This window comes from Prinia subflava, chromosome 7, assembly GCF_021018805.1.
Source record: "Prinia subflava isolate CZ2003 ecotype Zambia chromosome 7, Cam_Psub_1.2, whole genome shotgun sequence".
NCBI classification, from domain to species: Eukaryota; Metazoa; Chordata; class Aves; order Passeriformes; family Cisticolidae; genus Prinia; species Prinia subflava.
The window spans coordinates 34,964,111-34,990,480 of NC_086253.1; the positions used below are offsets into that span (position 1 = coordinate 34,964,111).

At 35.7% G+C, this 26,370-nt stretch overlaps 1 protein-coding gene across 1 annotated transcript in view; it reads right to left on the reverse strand.

Annotated features, from left to right (window-relative positions):
* The window catches only part of TENM3 (teneurin transmembrane protein 3), a 1,292,929-nt gene that overhangs the window by 947,474 nt on the left and 319,085 nt on the right, over positions 1-26,370 (reverse strand). Inside the window, exon 5 of the mRNA XM_063402168.1 lies at positions 25,109-25,175. The gene's annotated coding sequence lies outside the window, so the exon portion shown is untranslated. The remainder of the gene's footprint in view (positions 1-25,108; positions 25,176-26,370) is intronic.

Consider the following 26,370-nt stretch of genomic DNA (forward strand, 5'->3'; position numbering starts at 1 on the left):
CATCTAACCTTATTCTATGCCTTCCCAATACTAACTGGATCTCTTCAAAAAGATGATTTCACTAAGAGTAATAACTCAGAACTTCCCCAGACTACAACGAATTAACGTAGTGGTAATTAATATTTTTTTATTATTTTCTGAAGGTATCCCTGTTTGGTTGTTGTTGTTGTTTTTGGGTGGGGGAGGAGAGGGGAAACTGCTAGAATATTTTGAAAGCCTTTTCCAGCTCAAATTAACACAGAAAGATAAAACTTCACAACCTATTATTTCAGCTCAGGTGGAGCTGACAGCTTAAGGATCAATGGGAGTGTATAAAGAATATATAATCTGTCCTTCCACAGACCAACATTTCTTGCTGAGGGGTCTTAAGTGAACAGAAACTTCTTCTCCATAACAAACATCTCAGGCTACCCTATTACACATTTCAGTGACTTTCTATGAGAAAACCTGCAGATTTGGGGTTCATTGCCTGCCTCTTCCTGACAGAGACACAGCAACTTAAAAACAGGTGCCTTCATGAAAATAGATAAGATCTCATGAAGATGAGATAAATGCCAGCTGAGACCTTGAAGATTTCAGACTTCAGAATACTGACACATTATAAACATTAAATAATAAGGTCCACTGGAGAGTTAAATTAACTAACCTAACTCAGTCATTTGATTCTATGCAACAAGCTTTTTATTGTCTCCTCTCCTACCTCCCCCAAAACACCAAAACCCCTGGGTTATTTTTAAAACAATATTAAGAATCACTATTTTTTTTCATTTTAATGAAATATTATGCATAGTTGTCTTTTTTTTTTATTTATTTTCTGACAAAAATGCAGGGGTTTCTGTATTGAAACAAAAAAGACTAATTGGTCGAAAGCCTATTAGAGGACTAAAAAGGAGCTCATTCTCAAATGCACCTTGGAAAGTAAGAAGCATCCTTTCAGTTGTCTTACTACAGCTTCACATAAAAGAAAGTTTCAAAGTGACCAAATAGGGCTAAGTAAGAAAACTGGTCAGAGCTAATCAAATTATTAATTAAATAAGTTGCAATTTAAGAAAAAAAAAGTCTGCAAAGGTAAAACCAAGACCAAAAGATGACTTGGGCCTCAGGGCACAGTATGGTTAAGAAAAATATAAAAGAGAGAAGGTGGCCTAAAATACTTCCACTGCTAAAAACAGAGGTCTTGTTCTGCACCCTTTCTCATCTACCTTTGCTGTTATCCTTTATAGTTCAGTCTGTTCCCTGACATTTGTATAATAAAAAACCACAAAGCTCTGCACTGTGGAAGTATCCATGTGGTCTGGGTAACAGCAGCTGATGTGGCAGGGATGTGAGCATAAACAGCATGTGAAAAGATCATCCAGAACCGCTGTCAGCTCATTTGGCCACAAATTATAATGCTAGAAAAGCCCATGATGTCAGATTAAATATCAAATATCAGGAAACTACATTAAAGTTTTAAGGAGTTGTTTCTAAAAAGCCCCAAATTATAATTAATATCTGTAATGGTAGGGACCAAAAAGAAAATAACTTACTGGGAGAAAAAGCCTGGTTGGAATTCTGTCAGAGACAGAAATCACTGACCTTGTCAGCTCCACTTAGATCACCTTTCCCTTGAGGGAGTGGGAGAGCGGCCAGCAGGAGTGACAACACACAGTGCAACACAGCACAGGTACGCTCATCACGCCCTTACCTGCGGAGGAGAGGGCTTGGCTGCCTCCTCACTAGCACGTGCATTGTAGGGGCAACTGGAGCACACAGAAAGCATTCCCCTCCAACAAGAGACACATGTAAATAGAGAAAACCTCACCTTTGGAAGACGAGGTGTGCTGGTGGCTCTCATGTCCTGAGAGGGGAAGAAGGTGTCTGGGAACTCAGGGTGGTGAGGAGTTGCACCTTTGTAGGCTTATGAACCATTTGAATCCCAGTTTGATGACGACTGTATGAATAGCTAAATTTTGGCTTTTGGGGGGAAGAGTCAGTGGGGTTGGGTTTGGTTTTGTTGTTTGCTTAGGTTTTTTATTCTACAGCATTCCACCTGACAGAGACAGACAAATCCAGACCTGTAAATGAATTTTACACATAAAACTTGGACCAAGCTTCAGTCCCACTACAGCCTGACAGTGAGCTGGTAGCAGCCAGCATCCCATCCTTTCCTTTCTTTTGATACTCTCCTCTTCAGAGCTGTTGCCAAAGTGGCAGGCATTAAACCAACCACTGCTAAGTGTCCAGGTACTTCAAGTGGGGAGGAACACACAGACAGAACTAACTGAGGTGACGCAGTCCCTGGTTCCTGTGAATCTATACAGCCTTCCAGGACTTGGATGACAGGTCTGCTATGCCACAATTTTAATAGAACCCTCCAACATTCCTTCAGAATTCAGCAGCTACCAACTTCTTTTAAACCCATTCCCAATAAATGCATGTTATCTTCTTCTAAAGATTATGTGCTACGAAAATTTTCATGCAACACTTCTGATTTGATTCCCCACTACCACTAAGATTTAAGTCCCCTTTTGTAATCCTAGAGCCACTTGAGGTTAATTTTAGGAAAGGCAGTCACGTGAGCAAAATTCTCCCATCAATGCTGTGCCACAACAAATGAAATCCACTATTTTCTCTGTAAAGAAGAAAAAGTTTACTTGTGACCAATTCCCTTGCACAAGAACTTAAAGGAACTTGGCATTAAGTAGCCCATGAACTTAAGTAGGTAGTTGAGAAACAGAACCAAACTAAAAAATGTGTGCAAAATAGCATGTGTTCAAACTGTAAAAAAAACCACAAAAACCACAAAACAAAACAACAAAAACAAAAACCCAAACCCCCACCACTTTGAGTTGATTTTTCCAGTTTCTCCAACAGTTGGAAGCTTTTTGCAGCTAGAATTAAAAAAAAAGAAAGTATATGTCATTACCAGCAACATGTATATCTAGAAAAAACAAATCCCTAGGAACACATTGCTTTCAAAATTACTTAATTTACTCACCTACCGTGTACACACAGCTCTTTGTTTTACAGCTCCAAAAGTCACTTTGCCTTTTTGCCCTCAAAATACCTGGTCTACAGACCTCTACACAACAAACTGGATTTCATACAAGAAATTCTGGTAGGTCTCTGAAATAATCCCAATGGGGAATACTTTATTAGAGTGTACTAAACATTTCTTTCAAAGCTCTTCATTGTTCTGAGTGAAATAGTGTCTCTAAATGATTGGTGGTTTGCAATGATTGGTGGATTGGATTACAGTAGTGGTAGACTAAATATATATTTTTATATATATTCTTATGGCATATCTAGTATTATAAAGTCTATCTGAGTTGAAAAAATATGAGCTTTATTATATCTTACTTTCGAGTTGGGATTTTTAACCTGTGAAAGTGAAGCTTCTACAGTCATTCTATTTGAACTTCCCCACAGCTGTTCAGAACATTTTGCCTCCTTTTTAATAAATACTGAATATTTATGATATTGAATTTCCCCCATCACCAGTCAAACAAGAAGCCTCTGCTGAGGAAAGCTTGAGAGCTAGCTCTGGTGCTTAGGTTGCTGGTTAGCCTGCAGGATCCCTAAGCAGCTTCAGAATATGTTTTCCCTCACCTACCTGGCTCCAGAGCTGTAAGGGAATAGCTAAACATGCTGTCAGGAGTTTAGAAAGTGCAGGGGTAGGACCCTGAAGGTGCTGTGAAAATATTTCTAAGGAATTTAAATGATGTGGATAGGATCTGAACTTACTGCAACATATGTTTCTGCCTGTAACTAAAGGGAAAGAGCAGTCTTCAATAATAATTTAATAATGTCAAAATGGATATTGAAGGCAAAATTGGTCCCCAAAGTCACCAGACAACCAGAACATATTTAAAATGCCACACATTCCTAGCTCTGCTTCCAAGAACTCCTGGCCCAAATTTATTTTTTCCCCCAAGTTTGTTTAGAGAAGAACATACCCAGAAGTGAAGAGAAATGATCACATCAACTCTTATATTTTATATCTTATATTTTAGAGTTTGAAGTGTTTCTGTTCAGAGAGTCTGGTCATCACAGCAAGGACAATGCTTCAGATATCTTGAAGATTCTGGGCTAAAAAAAACCTATGTAAAGAATAACCAAGCAGTGTCCTTTTACATAATGCCTACTCAAGAACCTTCTCTAGTGATTACGTTATAGCCTGCAGTAAATAATTACTGCATTTTTGGTTTTATGGAAAATAAATTTAGAGAATTTCTTCACAAAGGGAATTAATCAGACAGTTTAAAATGTTTTTAATAAGTAATTAAACTCCCTTTGTCATCTAAAATCTGAAATAATACACGTGGGCTGTACTTAAGAGGGTTAATAACATCCTCTACATTCTCACTTGAGCAATACTAGACCTGCTGAAGTGTGTGGGTGAAAGTGCATTGCCCTATGTCTCTAGTGTATCAATCTTGCTTTGAAAATAAAAAGAAAAAATTACAAATTATATTTGCTTATATAAAAAACCCTCCCAACTAAAAAGTATTCAGGAATTTTCTCGCAATTTGATTTGCAGAAATGGTTTTACAAGCATTATAGAAACACTGAGTCTATTCAACAAGTGCAGAAGAGCTGAAAAATATATTCTTTTCAAATTTAAAGCTAAAAATGTCCCCAAAAAATCACATTTTCTTCAAATGATCTTAAGCATCTAAGAAATTACTCTCAGCATAGCTAGTCAGAAACCAAACTAAAGAAGATAAATTTGAATACGATACTGTAATTCCTACACTAGATAAATGCATCCTGCTATGCTGGATGAGAAATTAATTTTCTAATTTTGAAGGTGTCAAGAATTGGTCAATTATAGAAGGAACAGGGGCAGCACATAAGTACTACCTGAACAAACCAGTACAATACTCCTTCAGAGATGTCAGCACAATTCTGGCATTTTTGGGTGACCAGGGGCCTGCAGGATCTCAAGTTCTATCCATGAAAACATATTTAGGAATATAAGCACCGCACATGCTTAGGAGCTTTAGACTCTTTTCCAGCGGTATTTTCAGGATTTTTCAAGTAGCTGGCACAAGCACAGCGATTGCAAACCCATTCTTCATGTGAACTATCAAATGAAGGGCATATGGTGAAAGCAAGGACTGAAACCCGTGTCCCCCTGCACAAAGGAAGACCTTCATGACTGGATGACAACAATCATGCTCTTTTCTAGGACTACAGACCCCAGGCTGAGGCCAATTGCATGAGGGTCAATGAGGCAAGGCCCTGGCCATGACCACCGGTAGGGATCAAACACTAAGTACGTTTGCCAAATAAGAAGGAAAATAAAACCTGACTTCACTGAGAACTGCCAAGTCCATTGCTCTCCTCTGTCTTCCTTTTCAAAGACAAAAAGAAGGGGGAACCAGTTTCTCTGCAGTTTCCAGATACTGCCAACCAATCTTCAGCGCCACAGTCTTTTTGCTCTCTCATCTGCTACAGCTATACATGAGTTTCTCTCATCATCCAGCTTGCAACATATTCAAATAAAACTAACCAACAAAAAACCCCAAGCTTGGTATTTTGAAGCAGATCACTGGTCAGTATTAAAACATAGTGCTGAACACCAGATGTGTTTCTGTGACAGTCCAAGACAGCATAACACCTGCAGCAGTTCTGCCCTACTCTCTGTCTTCCTCTGTATTAAGCCTTGTGGGCTCTATAAGGACATGATATCTCAGCACAGCTATAATAGACAGGAATAATAAAATAAATAATTGATCTAGAAATGTGCTTAGCATGGTTTTTCAGGTACCTGCCAACTAACTCGGTGCCATAAAGCAACTAAGCACAGGAGTAGAAAAGCATTTACAGATGACACACACAACTCCCATTCATCTCTGGTAAAAAGACCAAAGGCAGACAGCAGTCACGTAGGATTCCTGGAACAGTAGTTACACAAACTACAGATCAATTGCTAATATAGCAGGACAGGTATGAGTCTGAGTAGAATAGAATGAAACTTTTGGGAAGAGGATTTTTCTAACTTCATCACTAACTTCACCATCCTACAAAAAAAAAAAAAAAAAAAAAAAAAAAAAAAAAAAAAAAAAAAAAAAAAAAAAAAAAAAAAAAAAAAAAATTGGGGGAGAGAGAGACCAAATGCATAAATTCATTTAGCCAGACCCACAGTATACAGGCAAAGCATAACAACTGATGGTGAAGCAGAAACTATTTAAAGTCCATAACTTAAGTCCATAACTTTTGTTGTGGACATAATTAATCACGTGGTAACTAAAAATTTTCTCATACATGCCTTTTAGAGTTGAAGAAATTGAAGACAACACTGTGAAAAGCAGTTGAAAGATGACAGGGAACACAGACATTTGGTAGCATTGCAGTAATCCATTTTTGTGGTGAACATTTCTGAGGACAAGTTCACCTGTTGTACTTAACTGCTGAGCAAACAGAAGGCTAGCATTAGCAAGAGGAGTGGAGGATCAGATAGGACTTGGGAAATGAAGAATTTTAGGAAATTGGGCCACCTAGGTTTACATGCTGATTGTACCTGGGGTGGAGTTAATTTTCCTCCTAATAGCTAGGATAGATCTATGTTTTGGATTTGTCCTAAAACACTGTTAATAAAAAAGAAATATTTTTGTTATTACTGAGAGGTGCTTACACTGTGTCGAGATATTTTCTGATTATTTGATCACCCCATCAGTGAGAAGACTGAGGGTACACAGAAAGCTGGGAGAGAAAAGAACCAGTACCACTGACTTTCCCTGACCAAAGAGATATTTTATAGCCTCTGGCCTCATGCCCAGCATATAAAGGTCCAGAAGAAGGAGGAAAGGGCAACATTTGGAATGATGGCATTTGCCTTCCCAAGTCATTGCTATGCATGGTGAAGTGCTGCTTTCCTGGGGATGGCTGAACACCTGTCTGCCCATGGGAAGGATGGAATGAATGCTTTGTTCTGCTTTGCTTGTGTGTGAAGATTTTGCTTTCCCTATTAAGCCATCTTTATCTCAACCCACAACTTCTCACTTTTACTCTTCTGATTCTACTCCAATTCCCCCTCCTACCATGGTGAGGCAGAAGCATGGGCAAGCAGATTGGTGGTGCACTGTTGCCAGCTAGGATTAAACCAGAACTGTTTGGTTCAAATTGCAAGACACATTTCAACTAAGGTCTGTCCAAGAGGTAATACTGAGGGCAGGTAAATAAGAATTCAATTTGCATCATGTAGAAAAACACAGGCTTTTTGTTTTTGGTTTTTTTTTTTTTTTTTATTTTTTGGTTTGTGTTTTTTTCTCAAGCCATCTTCCACTTGTTGCGGTGCATTTTTAAATCAATGTTCAACTGCCTTCCAGACTGAAGGAAGATTTGACTCAATAAGAATTAGAATCTGAGATATTACTCCATAGGGAAAGGGGTAAAAAACCAAAAATTGTTGGAGGAGGAGCTGTACAACTTCAGCTATCTCTAAAATATGGGTTAGATTAAAACAAACTTAAAAAATTCCTCCAAAATGTTTTCCAGTTTAATGGAATCAGTGTGCATTGTGACACATACATGAAGAAAGCAAGCTTTAGAAAGTTCTAGAGTGACTTCTCTAAACAAAGTGTACACTAACTAGGCAGGGAGTAAAGAATTCAGAGAAGTAGGAAATTCAATGCTTCATTTTGTGGTTATAGACTTTGGAACGAGCTAAACATTCAACTCTTCTCCAAAAAAAAAAGCTTTCAGCTTTTCATATGGGTTGCACTGACAGCTGGGGTAAAAAGAGTTGTTTTAATTAAAACTCCACTCTAGGGAAGATCTTGTAGAACCAGCATCTGTACCTGGCCTGATGAATCTCCAGTAAACAAACAGACTGGGGTTTAGCACAAGCATCAGTATTTTAGAGGATTACAAAAAGCAATTTTGCTGGTATTTCTGAACACTCTGAATATAAAGCAGATGTAGCTTTGTTAGAAATAGCACTAAAATACAACAGTTTCAGGAGAAACAAATGCAACTGAAGTAAAAGCTGCCTTATCTGTGTATTTATTAAAAACATCTCAAATGGCATGGATTTAGTATATTAATCTCCATCTTGAAACACACTTTGCACTAATCTGACTCACACCAGCATCAAGTTTAATATATACAATAATAGAAAAACAAATCTGAAGACATTTTCCCAAGGGTAAAGCAATAATTTGGAAACAATAGCACTTTTTTTTTGGCTTGGAATACTTCTATGTAAGAGTCAGCATTTATTGAAAAAACCCTCTACTTAAGGCAAAAAAAGAGATATCTGCATTAAAAAAGAAAAAAGTACAAAACACAATAACACACACCCCCCCCACCTCCCCCCCCAAAAAAAGAAACAAAACAAAAAACCAGAATATACACATGTATTCAAACACATCCTTAAAAGCTATGTTTGAAAGAAAATCTGGGAAAACCATGGGCCAAGAGTCACAGATTTGACTACTAGTATCAGATAACTTCATCCGTTACACATTTCACAAGTGCAAATGGGACTTTCAAGTATTTAACTCTTTTTCGAGCTACTGAATGTCTTAAAACTTCTAATTTTTAATATGGTTCAGAACATAATTCTCACACCTGGAAATTATCTGAGGCTGGGCTTCTACTCAATATTTAGCACTCTGCATTGTCACAGCTGAGGATTTTTCTTAAGAAAAAAACCAACCTATAACAAAATATATTCCAACATTAAAAATTACAAGCCACTTTACAAGTAAGGACCTTGAAACACACACTGACCAATAAGGATAAACAGAGCAACACCACACACAATGCTTCTCTCAAGAGGCCCAAGGATTTTTGCATCAAGTCCAGTTACAGGATCTGAGTTTGAACACAGAAAAAACATTTCAGAGTAGTATTTTTAGGTTCCAAAAGAGAAACTAACTGGCATAACAAGCAGATAGTAGAAGGCAGAACACCCTAATAGTACAGAAATGTCAGAGCAAATGTAATATCCAAACAAAAGGCCTGTTTGTTTTAAATTTAAAAGCACAATCTGTCAAAATAGTATTATAGTAAAGAACCAATGGTAAGAGTAAAGAACAAAAGAGTAATTTAATTTGAACAAGCATTATGTCAAATACTTACAACTCCTGTTTATTCAACACCAGAAAAAAACCCCAAAAACCAAAAACCAAAAAAAGAAAGAAAAAAAAAAACCCAACAAAAAAATCGACAAAAAAACCCCCAACATAGCACAACACAGAAGAACAATATTTGATTAAGATACTATATATCTGTTCATTCTGCTGCTTATACAGAATTCAGCAGGAATACTGTTTTCAGTAACAATGCTTCTATCAATACAGCCTGTATTAGGCTAAAGCACCATGTAAATAATATCATGTACTTAAAATTCCACACAAAAATGTCAGAAGATTAGGGATGTTCAAGTTCTGAAATTACAGAAGGCATATATTTGATAAGAAAAGCTATTGATGCAAATTTGTAATGCCTTCACACACCACATCTAAACATGGTTACTGTTCAAAACTCAGCTAAGAATGCTGGCATCTGTCTACTGTACAAATGAATTATACATGTACATGCAAAATACATTTTTATCTTGGTTACATTAGAGCTTGTTTGAAACAGGTACAATGGGATAAGACTATAAAGTCTGTTGGTAGATGGATGCAGATATGCTTGCAATATATCAAAGTCTATTTTTCCCACTGATTAATGCTGAAAAAGATGAAGCAAATAGCTTCATTATGTTGAATACTACTGAACCTCAAAGTTCAGAGTAAATACTGTTAGAACCAGGAAGCAAGATTCATTGATACATGCTGCTTTGTCATATATTTCATTTCTCCCAATAATATTTTCTTTCATTAATGCCAACATGAGACATTAATGTTTGCTTACTCTAATGATATTATGACAAAGAAATGGACAAAATCCTTTTTACTATTATTTTCAAACATTTGTTTCTGTGATTTTTCCCTGTATTTGTTTCTTAAATAAATACAAACACAGATCTGCATTTATTACCTTTGTTTCAATGGAAGAATTTTTCTTCTTCTAATAGTGTATTTTCTTCCTGATTCCAACTAAGAATATTATCCATTTTGCGAAGTACTCAAGATTACTTATTGAAGGGTATAGTTAAGTCCCAATTTACCACAGACATATTTCTTAATAGCTGTCAAACTAAGTTTTATCTACTCTGGCTTTGGAATTGAGGCATTGTCATGAAAAAGTCATCCTACAGCTCTAAGCACATAGCTTTGGTAGACGGTGGCTTTGTTAATATATGAAAAAAACAGCCACCACTGAAAGTGTATCTTCAGAATGAGTTTCTGAAAATAAATTCCTATTTTACTCACACTTTGCCACTAAAAAAATCAACTATTTTAAACATGAAATAAAAACTGAAAAGAATACTTAAGTTACACTCAACTTTACATACAGCACAGTTTCTGGAAGCTCCCATACTTCATCATGAAATCTTAACACCATCAATTTTCAAGATGACTCTTGCTTTCATCCTGAGATTAGCTTAGTTGGTCAGACCACAGTGCTCAGGCTAATGCTCAGGCTAAGGTGGAGTAAAACCTTTTACAGGCCATGCCCTTGAGTTGGACTCCACGGGTCTCTTCCAACCTAGAACAGTCTGTAATTCTGTGTAATTGGCACTTCACAAAATACACTAGGGAAATCAGAAATACATGTACTAATCTTGTGCCTTTCAGTGAAAACAAAATAGTTTTGATTCCAAATACATAGAAGGGATACAGACATCCTTCCAACCTGTAACTGACTGAAAATAGCTAGACCTGTCACATAAAAGTATGAACTGTTTTCTTTTTCTGCCAATACATTGTAATGCATAATATATGAATTTTGGTTAAAATTAGTCAAGCAGAATGCAGCTTGTATTTATTATTATAAATAAGAACTAAATAAATTAGGTGGTGTGAGAAAAAAGTTCAGTGATTTTACAATTTGCATGATTACCAGTGCTAAAGCACATACAGAATAATAGCAATGGAGTCCCAAACAAGGGAGGAAAATAAATTTATATATACACATGAACTACACACTCGCATGGGTGCGCAAGTGCATTTTACACCTGCTTATCACTTTACAGTATTTAGATGTGTTGTTCCTGTTTCAATCTAGGAGAATTCAAGGCAAGAACACCAAGATAAGGAAAATGACTGCTAGAAACCTGCAGCAATCAGTCTCTATAATTTCCATTGGCCATTCAGAAGGTCTCATAACTGTCCAGTTGCCCATTTGCTGCCATTCTTAGATTCCTGTCCCCCAAATTAGAATAAACTGAACCATGGAAAGTAAAAGATTAAATTGCAAATAAACCATGGTTATGCGCAGAGGAAAGGAAAAAGTGGAAAAATTACATCAGAGACCAGATTTAATTCTGAGGCCTTTTCTTGAAAAAAAAAAAGAAAAAGAAAAAAGAAAAAAGAAAAAAGAAAAAAGAAAAAAGAAAAAAAGGAAAAAAGGGGAGGGCATGGGGATAGGGTGGTGTTAAAGCTGAAAGCATATATGATGGCTAAGAATTGCTAGGGAGAGATGGAGAAAATAAAGCTCTTCACCATCTCCAAAATCTGGACATCACTGCCTACTATGATGTGGTCCTCAAGAGAAATTATAAATCTAGATTTTATTTGCATTTTCCATGGCATATTTCTAAAGGCTGCTGAACTCATGGCCACACACCATATTTGCCCCAACAAATCCTATTTGCAAGATTTGGTCAGTCATTACTATTACCTCCTTTTTATACAAATTCTGAAGCAAAAGTCTTTACCATTCAGTAATTTACATTGCACTGTAAATTTCATCACCACCAGAGAAAAACTAGGCAGTTAATGTTTGACTCAATTTAATGTTTTAAAAATTTCTCAGCCTGACATGTTATACAGGTATGTATCACTTCAGACAGAAAGCACAGCACTGCATTACAGCTGTAATGTTGTCTGCAATACAAGGAGAAACAAATGGAGTGTAAACAGAAGGGAAAGCATACTGTCCTTTAGATCAAGCAGAATAAATCACAGCCAAAGGAAAGAATTTTCTATGTACTGATTTTCATGGTATTATCCAAGTATTTTCATGCTGCATTGATATAAAAAATATTCGTTTACAACATAAAAGTTGCCCTTTCCCAATAGTTCATTAGTAACAGAGGATCCCAACAGTTCCAGAATATTAATTCCTAAACTCTACCAAAATTAATGACCATATTTTCATTCTTATGTATGCCCATCTCTTTTGTAACTTTATGCATATGACATGTATGTAAAGTGGAGTGGTGTGATGAATACAGGGAAAGCACAGGTTAGAAGGGAATTAATTATAATGAGCCTAAGACACCACTCTCTGTCCCACTGAGATTCCCAGAATGTTTGTGTTATTCCCTTATGCTTTTATACCATGTACGTATGCATGTGCCTGAAGTGCTGAAGGTCTTTTGCAAAGATATATGTTCATCCTACTGCTAGCCAGGAAATAACAGTCAAAAAAGTGTCTTCTCAAGCTATAGTTCCATAACCATTAATACTGAAGCTGTGCACTGCAATACAGATTTGATTTGTATCAGGCATGAGAACAAAACCGCATTTTCCTCTCAAATTAGATGGTGCAGACAATACAGCCTCTGTGATAGCTTTATGCTCTGCCCTGGCTACATGAAGCTGTATTAGAACAGATAATAGTCAATCTGGCATAAAGCCTGACAATAATGTTGAGTTGTCAAAATTCCCAGAAAACTGTTGAGGTAGCAGAATATGTTTGTACCGGATCATTGCTTACCGTCATGTAGCTGCAACATTCTTGATTAGAAGAGGAAGCCCTAAAGCCAGATTCAGTCTGCTCTTCAACTGTGGCCTTGGAACAGCTTATCCCACCCAGCTGGAGGACGGGGCTGAGCTGTGGCTTGCTCAGGTGAGCCATTTTTTTCTGCCTGCCATCCACCGAGACCAAATCTCATAGAAAGCCAAGGCTCAAATATGAGCAATAACTTACTTCTTGTGGCTCTTAATTTCTGCTAACAGAAAGCACATTGCAGGCAATTTCATAGGTATATATTTCACAGAGTGTATATATAATTGTTTTACTGCTTGGTTTTCCTGAGCTATAGCAACAAATCTAATTTACCCTGGTATTTAGCTGTGCAGAAATTGAGGCTAACAAAATGGTAAACAAATGAACATTTATTACACCTCATGAAACAGTTGCTTTTCCCTACATTAAATACTGGTGTGCTTTATCAAAAAGGAAAATACCCCTTCCTTTTTGAATGTCACGGACCCTACAGCTGGCCCTGAGAATTCTTTCTAAAATTCCAAAGATTCACACATGAAGCTGTGAATAAGCTTATCTTGCATGTACTCAAAAGAAATGCTTATGCTTTATATCACTTCATTTCAAAAGTACAAATGCTCTCAAAGGGTAGGAGCAGAGATCTCGCGAGTAATTTGATTATATTTCAGGTAGCATACATGGGCTTTAAATCAGTACCAAAACAGATTAAGTCAAGTCCCAGCCATCCCAAGACCTTCCTTCAGTCTATGTTCCTATTATTAAAATGAACCATAATTCATCTGAGAATCATAGATTAAGGGAATAATGAGTAATATCACAACAAGAAACTAAATTTGGTATTTTCTAGGTGTAAAATTAATTTTCTATTTTTTGGGGACTGAAGTTTTGCAGCAAAACAAGATTACATTATCCCAAAGAGAGGACTTGAATATTAAATTTGGAATAAGCACATTTTTGCATATGTCTTTCTGCACATACATGGTGGGGGAACCCTGGTACAAAGCAACAATAAAGTAAGAGCAGTTTCTTAATACAATAAATTTTGCACATGAAAAAAAAAATTTGGACGTCATCCCAATTGCAATGTGACCATTTTGTTCTCCAACACATGTAAAGGCTCCCATTTAAGTTGCTGTCCTTATTTGATGCTAATATCTGTTCTGGTGGCTGAAACACTCCCCAAAATCACATCTGCTTTGTGAACAATTACTAGTATTCCCCGTGATACTAACACCATGCAAGTTCCCAGAACAATTAATTCCCCCTGAGGCAAAGCCCCTGCTTGCCATTGTATTAAAAAAAACCAAAAAACACCCACAGAACACCTTTCCTTGCATTTTGAGAACTTCAGGTTGAATTCAAGTATTGCCATGCAGCACTTCTGACAAGGAACACTTTTGGGAACATCCTCAGAGCACCCTAAAAGAACAGGTTGCATATAACAAAGTAGGGAAAGGGTAGTTTCATAACAAAAGATCCAGAGAGAACTTGATGGTTCATAGAAAACCTTGTATTGCCTCAACTTATCAGAGTTCAAAGGAAATAGACAGTATTAGTGTTTTACAGAGCCAAACAGAGTGGAAGTGATTTACTCAATGTAAGACTGATAGCAAAGCACAAGAACCAAATCAAACACCATTAGTTTCACAGCATAACAAGAACGGTGCTAGTTCAAACTTATCAGACATTTCTGACCAAATGTATTCTGAAATTCATTTTTCTGTCCAACAGAAACCTCTCAGGCACATCCCCAACATCCACTACAGCAGGCTAAATGCTGCAGCTCATTAGGCTATCACTGCATCCACAGTGGTACATATAGATCCAAGTCTCTAAAATCAGATTACTATTATATACTTATCTTCAAGGTGAATCAATATTTATTATATCTGGCTGGGAAAAATGAAGAATTGGGCAGAAAAAAAAGAAAGAAAAAGCCTTCACAAAACTGCATTTGAAATACTGCAAACACCAAGACCAGCAGTAACAAGAACAACACTTTTAGGAAATGAAGTTCTATGTCTAGATCACTTCATATTAGATGGAAATACCCATTACCACAGATGTTTAGGCAGACCTCTGTTTAGCATAACTTCAGATAACTTAATTTAAATTTAATTTTTTTTCAATTTGATTAAGTCTTCTCCCTGTCCCCCTTCCTCTTGTCAATGATACATGGTACAGAAGAGTTTTATTTTGTTACAGCAAGTGACCCCTATTCTCTTCTTATTAGCAGAAGTCTGATGCAACCTGCATGAACAAGTATACACATCTAGCAACCCTCCTATATTATAATGTTTTCCATGCTTGGGTCACTTCACTCAAATTCATTATTTTCAGACTCAGTCTTCACATTGAGAAAATCCTTAAATGTAAAAGCTGCTCTGCAGAAAGTCAGGCACAACAGTTGTAAGATGGAAAGGGCTGCATTCAACTCTATGTAGTGAGCCTATTTTACCTGCATACTTAAAGACTTGTAAAAGTTATTAACTATTTAGTTCCTTCTCAAAAAGAACAATCAATGAAGTACTTACAAGTTGTATTTTGCAAAAATTTATGTTTTTACATACTGCATCTACCAAATCCACATAGATTAATGACTAATGAAATTATGAACAACTGAATATATGAAAAGCATTAAAAATGCTCTTTAGCAGAGGTTTATACAGAAGTTATTCTATTGACAGAAAAAGAGAATCAGCCTCATACACTTTCTGCACAGCTAAATTCCAACAATTAGGTCTTATTGTTCCCTTAATTTTGAAAAGTAATGAGGCCTGTTTGGTAATGCAGAGTCTGTGTCTTTTTTAACAATCAGCATGGGAATCACTTAAAAATATTCAGCTTCATTTAACATGACAGCTCAGTAATTTGGATGTAGACTGTTCTCACTTTGACTACTTGGAATCTAGTAACACCTCCACGGTCCTACTTATGTGTTCTTACTTTAACAAGCTTAAGACAAAACATATTTTAGTCAAATTCTGTGGGATCAGTTTTTAAGTCCATTTACATGTTAAGGAAGTAATCTGAAGATCTGTACCATCTATTCAGTGATGGCTTGGCTTGCAAAGCATCCAAGCAATCTTTGGTTGATCCTGCAAGCTCTGTATATGTTTTCAAAAAAACTATTCTAGCATGTGTAATAATTGATTTCCAGTATGTTGAGTCTGCTTTGGTTTCAGAGGAGAGAACTCCTGAAAAGCCTGATTACTGGACATGAAATACTGATTTTTTTCATATCCTGTGTTTTTTTTTTTTCCATACAATTTCTGTTACAGGGAAGATTATCCTTCTGTAAATCCCAGAGGTTCTCAAGCAACAGGGCTGCTGCAAAGCTGAAAGGTTTAAGTAGAAGAGGAAACCTCTGGGTTGGGTTGAGAGATCCCCCATAAGTCTTGGAGTAATATCCCCCAAGTTGCAATCTGAGCAGTATAATCTGAAGTAAAAAAGTGAACTGGAGAAACCAAAGACCACAGTGACTTCTGAACTGTGATGGATGGAAGATCAGTGGTTGAGCTGCTACACAGTGAGAGAGGCTGAATCAAACTTTATAAATATTTTTCCTTTTCAAAATAATCTGCCACATCCAACTCTAGCCATTAGACAGCTGTGACCAGAGAAAAGAATTGATTTGTTGGAACAGAAAGCTAGTCTCTGCTAAAAAAGCTATGATTCTTTATGTAGCTTCTTTACACAGACTCTTCTGCAAAATTGCTTGGATATGATGCTTTTTCAGTTCATGGGGAGTTTTTTATTTGCCAGTTCTTACTGTATCTCTTACAGCCTTCAGAAAGAACTTGCAGAATCCTAGAATTAGCACTTCCCCCCTCCTCATCCACCTATAGGTCACATTTTTTCAGGCTTTACTGCACATAAGAAAGAAGCGAGAACAAATGTAAGAAAGAGAAAACTAAGATACTATACAAAGTAATAAATTCTAATACCTTTTTTTTTTTTTGTCATGCAAGCTTGTAATCTTTTGAGACAATTAAAAAAGAGTTAAAATCTTGTATCTGAAACAAACCAGAAATAGAAAGGGAAAGTCTAGTTTATCTATACTTATAAATTTTTCCATAGAAAGGATCACTTCAACATTAGAACTGTGAAGAGCAATATAACTCTTAGGGGAATTTTTGAGAAATAATTTAAAACTGTGACAGCAATTATTTATGAATATGTGCCTCATTGCTTCTTGAATCATTTCTAGTGGTGTATATAGTTAACCTTAGATTCCCAGAACACTTCAACTGATATAGAAAAAAAAAAAATACTCCCATGAGAAACAAAACCAAACTATATTATACCACTTCATTTTCTCATCTAAATGTAGTTTTGAATTGTTCTGGAAAATATTTCTTCTCATGCCTGTTTGAATATGCAACTTTTCAAGACATGTTTCAAAGTAGAGTCAAGTAAAATGATTATTGAAAATCCTCATATGTCTCAAACAATATTAAAAAAGGATGCACTTATTAATCTTGTGCCATAACTCCAGTGGATGTGCAATGGAACTTGTAAGAGTTCAAATACCCACATATTACTTCTCACTTTATCTGAAAGTGACATATTTAATTCTACAGTATGTGGGGTATGTTTATTTGGAATTTTTTTTCCAGTAAGTCCTTAAATCTTCTAAACCGGATGACAAATTTCAAGTTAACATTTCATTTAGCGTAAAATCAGAAACTGTCAAAATGAGACATTTTGTCAATATTTGCAAAAGAAAATCTACCTGTTTTTTAATCTGCTCCCTTCCCTGTAAAGTCTAGCATCACAGGATAAAATCACCATGTGACAGGGATCTCATATTTTAGTAGGTTTCATATTTAGCTTAGTTTGTTAGGCAAAGAACCTAGGGTATATTTGGTTTTTAATTGCATCAGTGGAACTTAGTTAAACTTGGACATTACAACTGGTCGTCATCCTCAAACAGCAAAGAAATCTTTCCAGTGTAATGTTTTGATAAGCAGGGAAACTTAACTGTGCCTCAATTATCGGCTTTTCACATAAATCCTCCACAGAATTCCATACTTGAGGTACAAATGTTATCTTTAGCAGTATCTTTGTCTCTTGAGGCCTTTTGCTCTCTACTTGACAATTAGCTTTTCCCTCCCTGAAGGTGCTTTATGTTCTTGGTAACTCCTGTTCTTTGGCATTTGGAGTTGGTTTGTTTTTCTACTCACTGGTATAGCATTTTAAAGTTATGCGCTATACATGAATCTCCATCACCTCAGAAAGAGCTTTTTAGGCAACGTACAAAATATTGAAAGTACATGGATCTAAACAACTGTGCTATAAAAGCATGTAATAGCCAGTGCATTGATGATCTCTCACTTCCAAAGTTGATACAGTAATTATGCAGTCGCACAAGTTAAAGCATTCCAAGGCTGCTAAAAGACAACCCAGATTATTCTAAGTAGACCATCTTACAGTGAGTTCAGCCTATTTACCATAACTACAGTAAGGAGCAGTGGCAGAAATAGTGGAAAAACAAAACACAACTTGATGTTCAGCACAAACTGCACTTCCTCTATATGTGTTTCAAATGACTCTCAGCATTCTGTATTTCACTTTTCTAATATTTGTCTTAAAACACAATTCTTCGCTTTAAAACTAAATTGCAAAGAAACAAACATTTAGAGATTATGTGTATTGATAAGTAACATATTTTAAAAATAACCTAATATCTAGCCTCTGAGTAAGTTTTCAGGTAAATTATGAACCATCATTACACTAAACACAGAGTGCTGCAGTGTATACCCAAACATTGTATTTACCAGGCAGGTAGGTTGCCTGGTAAAAACCCCTGTCAATATAAAAACATACCAGTAATTAAGGAATAGTCTAGAAGTAATTTTTAGTTTGCTAAAAAAAACATTTATAAGAATAAGGAAAAATACTTCTTAAATTAGCTCAGCTAAAACTGTAATGTTTTTGGAAAATATAAGGCATACTTCGTTTGCAATTTACATTCACGTGTAGGTATTCACATTAACTTTCATTGATATCTGCATGCACAAGCTGTTGATAAGCAGCATCTTATGAAAAACTCCATTACTTGTGGACAAAATCCAGTACCTCTCTCCAGCTCGGTAATGTAAGGTCATTCTAATTACCTCCTCCAAACTTTATTCTCCCCTCTGAGGCACTAGTAATCATTAGGACACTTGAAATGCTGATGCAGCATTAGACTGATTTCTTTTGGAAAATGCTATATTTAATGCTAATCATTGAACTGCATACTGGATATTTGCTGAGGTTACCTTTAAAATGACATACTATGAACAAGAATGTCCCCCACACCTGAAGGCTTCATAAGCAGTCCTGCTACTAACACTGGAGAAAGTTACAAACAGTTTCTAAGAAGTCTAGCTATTGGGCTAGTTTTTCAATTCAATCAATCAATCAATCAATCAGCAGCCAGTGACTATGTGTTCTTCCTAGTGAAGTTATGGACCTTGGCACAGACCAAGTTCAGGCAGATACTATTTTGTGCTTTGCATCTCACGCTTTGTGCTACAAATCATCAAAAGCCAACTATCTTTTCTGATCCCCTGACTTCATACACTTCTCCATCCATCTGACACATGCTAAAAGGTAAAATACACTCCACTAGATTAAGGTCGCAAAAATATTCCTGACTCTGAAAAAGGTTGGAAACGTGTAGACAGTTTTACATCTAACTACTGGGATGCTTTAGGGACAGCATTGTCAGATGATCTGAAGAGATCAAATCTGATAATCTAACTCAACATTGTGGCTAATAGCTGAGCATTAGAAATGACAACTAACACACTGCAGCATATTTCCCAAAATTGTCACTCTACAACCAAGGGCTTCCAGAAGGGAAGCAGCATTTTAAATGCATTTTTACTACGGCAATCTGACAAAAACTGTGGTAATAGTCATGTGCAGTGAATCAAAGGTCTGCCTTGCCCAGCAAATTATCTTCTCTCCCTCCCTGCAATTTGGCCTAAAGTAGATGCCTGGCAAGTAGATATCAGAAAATATATATCATTCTTGCCTCAGTGTTTCCCAACAGCCATTTTCATTTAGAGCCTTTTCTGATTTGGAAATGTTTTCTAGGTTTGAATTTTGTGTTAATTACCTCACAGCTCTTAGGGCAAAGTTTCTTTTATGCTAATCAGCACATGGTAACACAAGCAGAAACTGATATTAATTTCAAATTTTATAGCTAATATTATGAATGCAATACATTTGTGTCCCATTCAGTTTTGCAGCCAGCAGTGACTTTGTTGGTACAACATGTAGCCCTTCCCAAAACAATGTTTTTTGAAAACTGCCAATGATTTATAGATTCCAGTCTTTCTTTCTGTGACAACAGGAAGACATTCTATGCAAGACCAGAACAGGCTGATTTGTAATATCAAATTGCTTGTATGTATAAAACTATGAGTAAGAACATTCAAAATACAACTTCATTATTATTTACATACCTTATTTAGGGACCAGTGCTTTTTCCTCCTACTATATCTCTACTACAGCTCTAAGTCACCAATCAAGATTCCTTTTATTGCTATAGATGAGCTCTTTAGTAGCTTAATTCCATCTTATTTGAAGATAAAAAGCCAAATTACTATACTTCATTTCAGTGTATTTGCCACAGATTTCCCTGTGACAGAACATCACATTTTCCTTAATTAGGAAAAGGTTCCCTTGTTAGTAGAGTGACCAGCTGCTCAGCTTTAGCTAAGACTTGGACACAGAGACCCTCAGAAACACATTTAAACTTCAAGCCTGAGCCCTCATCTCATATGCAACCAGAAGGGCAGCTGCAATAACCAAAGCTTATTTGTTTACTTACAGGGTAAATTGTTCTCTTACACAGGGTATTTGTCCCTAACCAAGGGGCTGGAAGCTAGCTCAAGTCACATGCAGAAAGCAGCTGCATCACTAGTTAAACATGTCTATCATCAGAACATGAAAAGATAGGGAAGTGTTTACATGGTGGACTATTGTGCTGGTAGAGAGGACCTTCTTTCAGCCAAATAAAAAGTGAAAAAGGCTGACAGAAGAACGAGCTGCAAGGACAATTCACCTCATTCACTATTTGAAAGAAGCTCATTTTAAAGCAAAGAAGAAAAAAGTCAGAACGGTCTACAAATCTAATTCAGCCTTCAGGCCATAGATGGTCACTACATAAACTAGAAGCACCTACAGCTGAAATATTTTAAGTTAGCCATCATACAAGAATTTATGTTGTGAATGATTTGTAAAAATACAGTCCCAGTAGACAGGAAGGTATTATCTCACTTTCTGCAGCTATCGCATGCCTTGTCTATCTACCTCTAGATGGACAGACAGGTATACACAAGGATCTTTTATACATGCCTGATGCAGTCCTCAAAGTTTGATTTACTTTGCTAGAGTTAGCTGAACAAAGTACAACAGAATTGGTTAAAACTTTTATTCCCATTAGAACATGAACTCAGTTCTCCTAAGACTGCTAACACTTTGCTCTCTATCCCATTAAAGTTGCAGCAAATGAGCAGCTTTTTGAAGGGAACTATGCCAGCAGGTAAAATAATCAAGGTATACATGAAAGTGATAAACCAGAGGAGAATAAGAAAGAAATATATTACTACAATTCTGATATTTAGACCAACTCATCTTCTAAGAGTATCTTTTATGCTTTGTATTTTCTTTGATCTACCAACAAGTTTTTTGTTTGTTCTTCTAGTTTAATGTGTTCCGTGCTGGATGAAGAACTTTTACTTATGACTCATTTGTGGAAGTAACCCTTGCAAGTATGTTTCCCAGACAGTCATCATCACTTTGATTACATACCAACAATGTTTCTTTATGCAAAAAAGGGCTAAACTCACCAAATCCACAAGCATCACACACTTGTCTCAAAGCTCATCTGGTTTAATAGCATGACAGGCTCTTTTTCAGTTACTGCTTTACAAAACTGTCATCTATGTGAATTAGAGTACACCAATTACTTTATATCTGAAAGTAAAATAAGAAAGGGGTCTCAAAAATTACTTAATTTACTTTAATTGAGGAAGTTTTTATTTAAATATAGCAGCATTTTAATTAAGGACTTGGGTTCCTGCACTCTAGGTCTACCTGTATCAACAGGCTTTTGAACTGTACAAGCACAACACATGGGTTACTCTGGAAGACAGAGGAAAAAAGCACTCTGAAAAGATCTAATGGATTATTCAGCTTTCTAATGTTTTAGAGATGTAAAGAAGCACATTCATGTCAATGCCATTACTTTCATATCAGTAGCTCTTCATCCTTCAAATAATCTTTGTAATTTCTTATTGGTAAACAAATCAGTACCATGAAACAAACAAACAAACAAAAATCCCACAAAAGTTATTTCCCCATCCTCTGACTCAGGATCAGCAAATAAAACAAAAAGGCCCACACTTTGACGAACAGAATTGAGAAGTGGACGTATCAAAAAAAACCAAAAAACCCAGAAATAACAGCTATTAGAATTATCAGAATGGATAAACTTCAAAACACAGAAGATGCAAGAAGAAATAAAAAATATTATTAATTAATTTTACTAACATATTGAAGTAATGATAAATTGTATCCTTTTAAGGGATGTATCTATTCAAATTCTGAACTTCAATGTTTCCCTTTCCAGAATTATTTTGCTTATTAAAAAATTTTCTTTTTTTTAGGTCTTTTACTGATCAAACTTCCAAAAAGGCACCTAATCTAATTGAGTTTTACAGACTTAGATTACATTATAGTCTACTGCTTTCCCTTCATATTTTAATATAAGGCTATTACTTCAATCAAAACCAACTATTTAGTTTTTTGTAACATATTAAAAATGCAATATCCCATCTAGTACTAAGCCTTCTCCAGTGAAACAATGAGTATGCATAAGAATGGTCATCTGTGGAGATGCCCTCCTCATCTCCTTTAAGCTACAGGGTATTTCTACAAAAGCAAGAAATATAGCTGGACAAAGAGAACATAAATATAACTTATGCCTAATCAGTGGAGCAATTCTCAAAAGGGCTTTTTAAAAAACATGTGTTAGAATAGCTGAGCTTTCAGGATAAGTACACATGGGCCTCTAGGTATAAGCAGAATTGGTAAAAGAAGTGGAAAGAATAGCTTCATTATTTATTCACTGTCTATTATTTTGCACTATGCGTTGGATGTTGGAATACATTCCTGAAAAGCCACCAAAAATATTATTGCCTAATAGGATTTTTTTTTTTTAGCTAATAATTTACTGGTAGTCAAACAAACATTTCAGTATTATATTTAGGATAGCAATGAAATCCTCCCATTTTATCCAACTGACAGAACTTAAAGTGAATAAGCAGAAAATGGATCTTTCTTTGCAAGCAAATACTGTCTCTTAATCAACTACTGTGAAGGTTCAAAATTCTTCTGCCCCTCTGCTGGAACAAAATATATCTACTTCTAGCTTATATTACCTTTTTTGAAATTTTTTCACTGCTTAGTTTAAGAGCAAATGTTACATGTTTGTCCAATAATATCACAGCAAGTGGGGACAAAGAGATTGACCAATTAAAATAAAGGCAGACATCAAGGAAAAATAAAACCAAAGCAACAAGACAGTTTACCACAAAGCTTTAAAATGAAAATCTAATTCTTTCTAATAATTTGTCTAGAAATCAAATCTGAAATTTTCTTTGAAAGACAAAGAACTGTTCCTCTACCCCAATCTCATTTCAATTAAAAAATATCCCAAAACCTAAAACCACAAACCCAAGCACCTTCAGCATATTTCAAAAATAGCATCATGTGATGAAAAGCAACCATTTTTCCTCATAGAAAAGACTGTCATCAGAAAGAAATTTAAAGAATTTTTTGATCCAGAGGGATGCAGTTTGCATGTATGTTAAATGTTTATACAGAATCCTTCAACAGTAGTCTGCTACTTTCAAGTGTAACAGGCCACTAGCAGTAAATAAAACCTCTAAAAAACAAGCCCTATAAAAAGAAATTGACCAAGGAAAAGTTATAAAGCTTTTCCTAAAATGCTGCATCCTACCCGGACCAAGATCCTCATATTTCAAATTAAAGCTGATTCTCCCTTCAAGATCACTAACTTTCCCCCTTTACTTAAAAGAATAGTGAAAATGTGATTCAACATTTGCGTCACCTTGTGCATACACCAAAATCACTGGAGGTAAGTTGATTTAAGAATACTCAGCATATCTCTTTCTTAAAGGATTCAATTAGATCTCAATTCATTTTACCACAGCTTGTAGAGGTGGAAGGCTGTATAATTGTTTTTGATAAGTTACAGTTAGAGATGAATGTAGGAAAAGAGGTGGGGACTTAATACTACATTCAAAAACAAATAACCAAAACTAGTCTTAACACAGCTTTGTAACAGTCCTGATTGTTACAGATCCCTTGAAATGCTACAGGGTTTTCTCTTCTGATCTTGATCAGACATTGCCCCAGGCGATGATGTCCTGAGGTCATAAAAGCCCTCCAGCAGCAGCACACTCTGCTTCCAAGTGCAAGACCGCCTGTCTCCCTCCAACAACCCTTATTCTGATGTAAAGTGAAGGCAAACTGGAAGCTAATAAAAGACATAACTTTCCTAAATCAATCCCTTGTTAATAAACACAGCAACTGATATAAATTTACTTTTATATTCAATCTTACAACAGGTGTGTGATAAAAATTAATTTACAAAGGACATAAAGCCTTAATGTAGACAGCAATTTTCAGCTGTGTTGTTTTGCATGGAGACTGTTAAAAGCTGTTAAGAAGAACAGGGTCTTTATGAAAAACAATTAAGTACTTTTTAAAATTATTGTTGATGGCATACAGCCACTTATTTTTAACCCTGGCTGCAAAAAGCCAAAGCAATAACCTAAAAACAGACTTTTGTGAACTACTTTTGTACCTTTGTTCAGTCTTTCAGAACACTGACTCATTCTCTGTCTAAACATTAATTTTCTGCTTTTCTGGTCTCCTGTTATCCATTAAAATAGAATAAAACTCTCTTTAAAGTTATAGTAACTCTTCTACTTCAGTTTCTAATAATTTTAATAACTTCAAAAAATTTTTCGTCAACACAACAATGCCCATTCAATGCAAGCACTGCAAACTATAGCCAACTGAAACAGAAGCCTTTTCTCCAGTTGGGTTTTGCTTCTTGTGAAATACCTAAATATTCTGAGCAAGTGCCACCAAATCCACTGAGAGAACCTACTTGCATATTTCAGCACTGGCAGTATAGTGGGTGGTCATAACAGCTTCTTGCAACACATTTAAAGTAAACATCAAACATTTAAAAGAAAACTTCTTCATTAAAAAGAAATTATAACACCTAAGCACTTACTGTTACTTCCTGGCAGTAGAATCTATGGTCTCAATGAAGGCATGAAGCTATAGTTTGAAGTTATTGCCTGTTAAGAAGCCAAAACAACATAAATATATTAATTTAATATAGGATAAACTTTGAATTGCAAAAGCTACTAAGAATTTTTTCATACTGTAAATAAGAAATATACCCACAATAAGGTCTATGTCTCTCTCCCTTCCCCTCCCCACACAAATTAAGCATCACAAATACAGGACAAGTGGAATTGATGTCTGAATGTCACAGAATGAGCTAACAAATTCTGCCTTGGGACCACAGAAAAATGTTCAGAACATGCAGAAACCAAAACCTAATGGAATGAAAAGTAAGCACTAATATGTTCTAATACTCCAGCAGCAGACAAAAATTACTGCTATGTGGACACTTGCACTTATAACTGACAAAATAAATAGGACCAAATACTAAAGAGATGCACCAGATATAATTCTTCTGACTTTTTAATACATTGAAACTGAGATAGTAGTATCTCCAGATTATCACTTATTCCAAGGGATTTATCAAATGTATCAGATCTGAGAAAAAAATTAAATCTGATCACATTGCCAATGCTCATTTTCATATCAGCTACAGCAAGTGATTAAATAGCATAAAAATAGTTTCCTACTATTTTATGATATATAATATATTCTACTTTTGACATTAAAAGGGAGTTTCCAACAGAAGAAACAAACAAACAGAAAGCCAAATAAAAAAAAACATTTCTCATATGATTTGTTCAATCTTACAGGTAATCCTGCTTGTATTTTCCCTTCCATACACAGAAATACAAATTTCTAGTAAATGAAATAACAACAACAAAAACAAAAAATCAATTGTATTACATATTGACAATGTCAGGTCTTTAGGATTCATGAAAGTAGTTAAGTCCACAGATGCTTTCTAAATTAGAAGTTATCTCTGAATTCTTAATGTGAGTTCTTACATGCCACAGTAGAATGAATAATACATGTCCCATGTACCCTTAGCTATTGAGATCCTACAACTGCAGAAGCAATATAAAAATAACAAATTGCCACTCCAAATTATAATGATATTTCAAAATAAATATATATTTTCCCTCATAAAAACACCTTAGTTTCAATTAGTGTTCTATTTCCACCTTCTCCATTGGCAAATTCTATGATTCTTTAAGTAGAATTATATTTTAACATCCTACCAGCATTTTATATATTTTATATTACATAAAACTTGTAATTTAATACTAAACAGTAGACACAGTT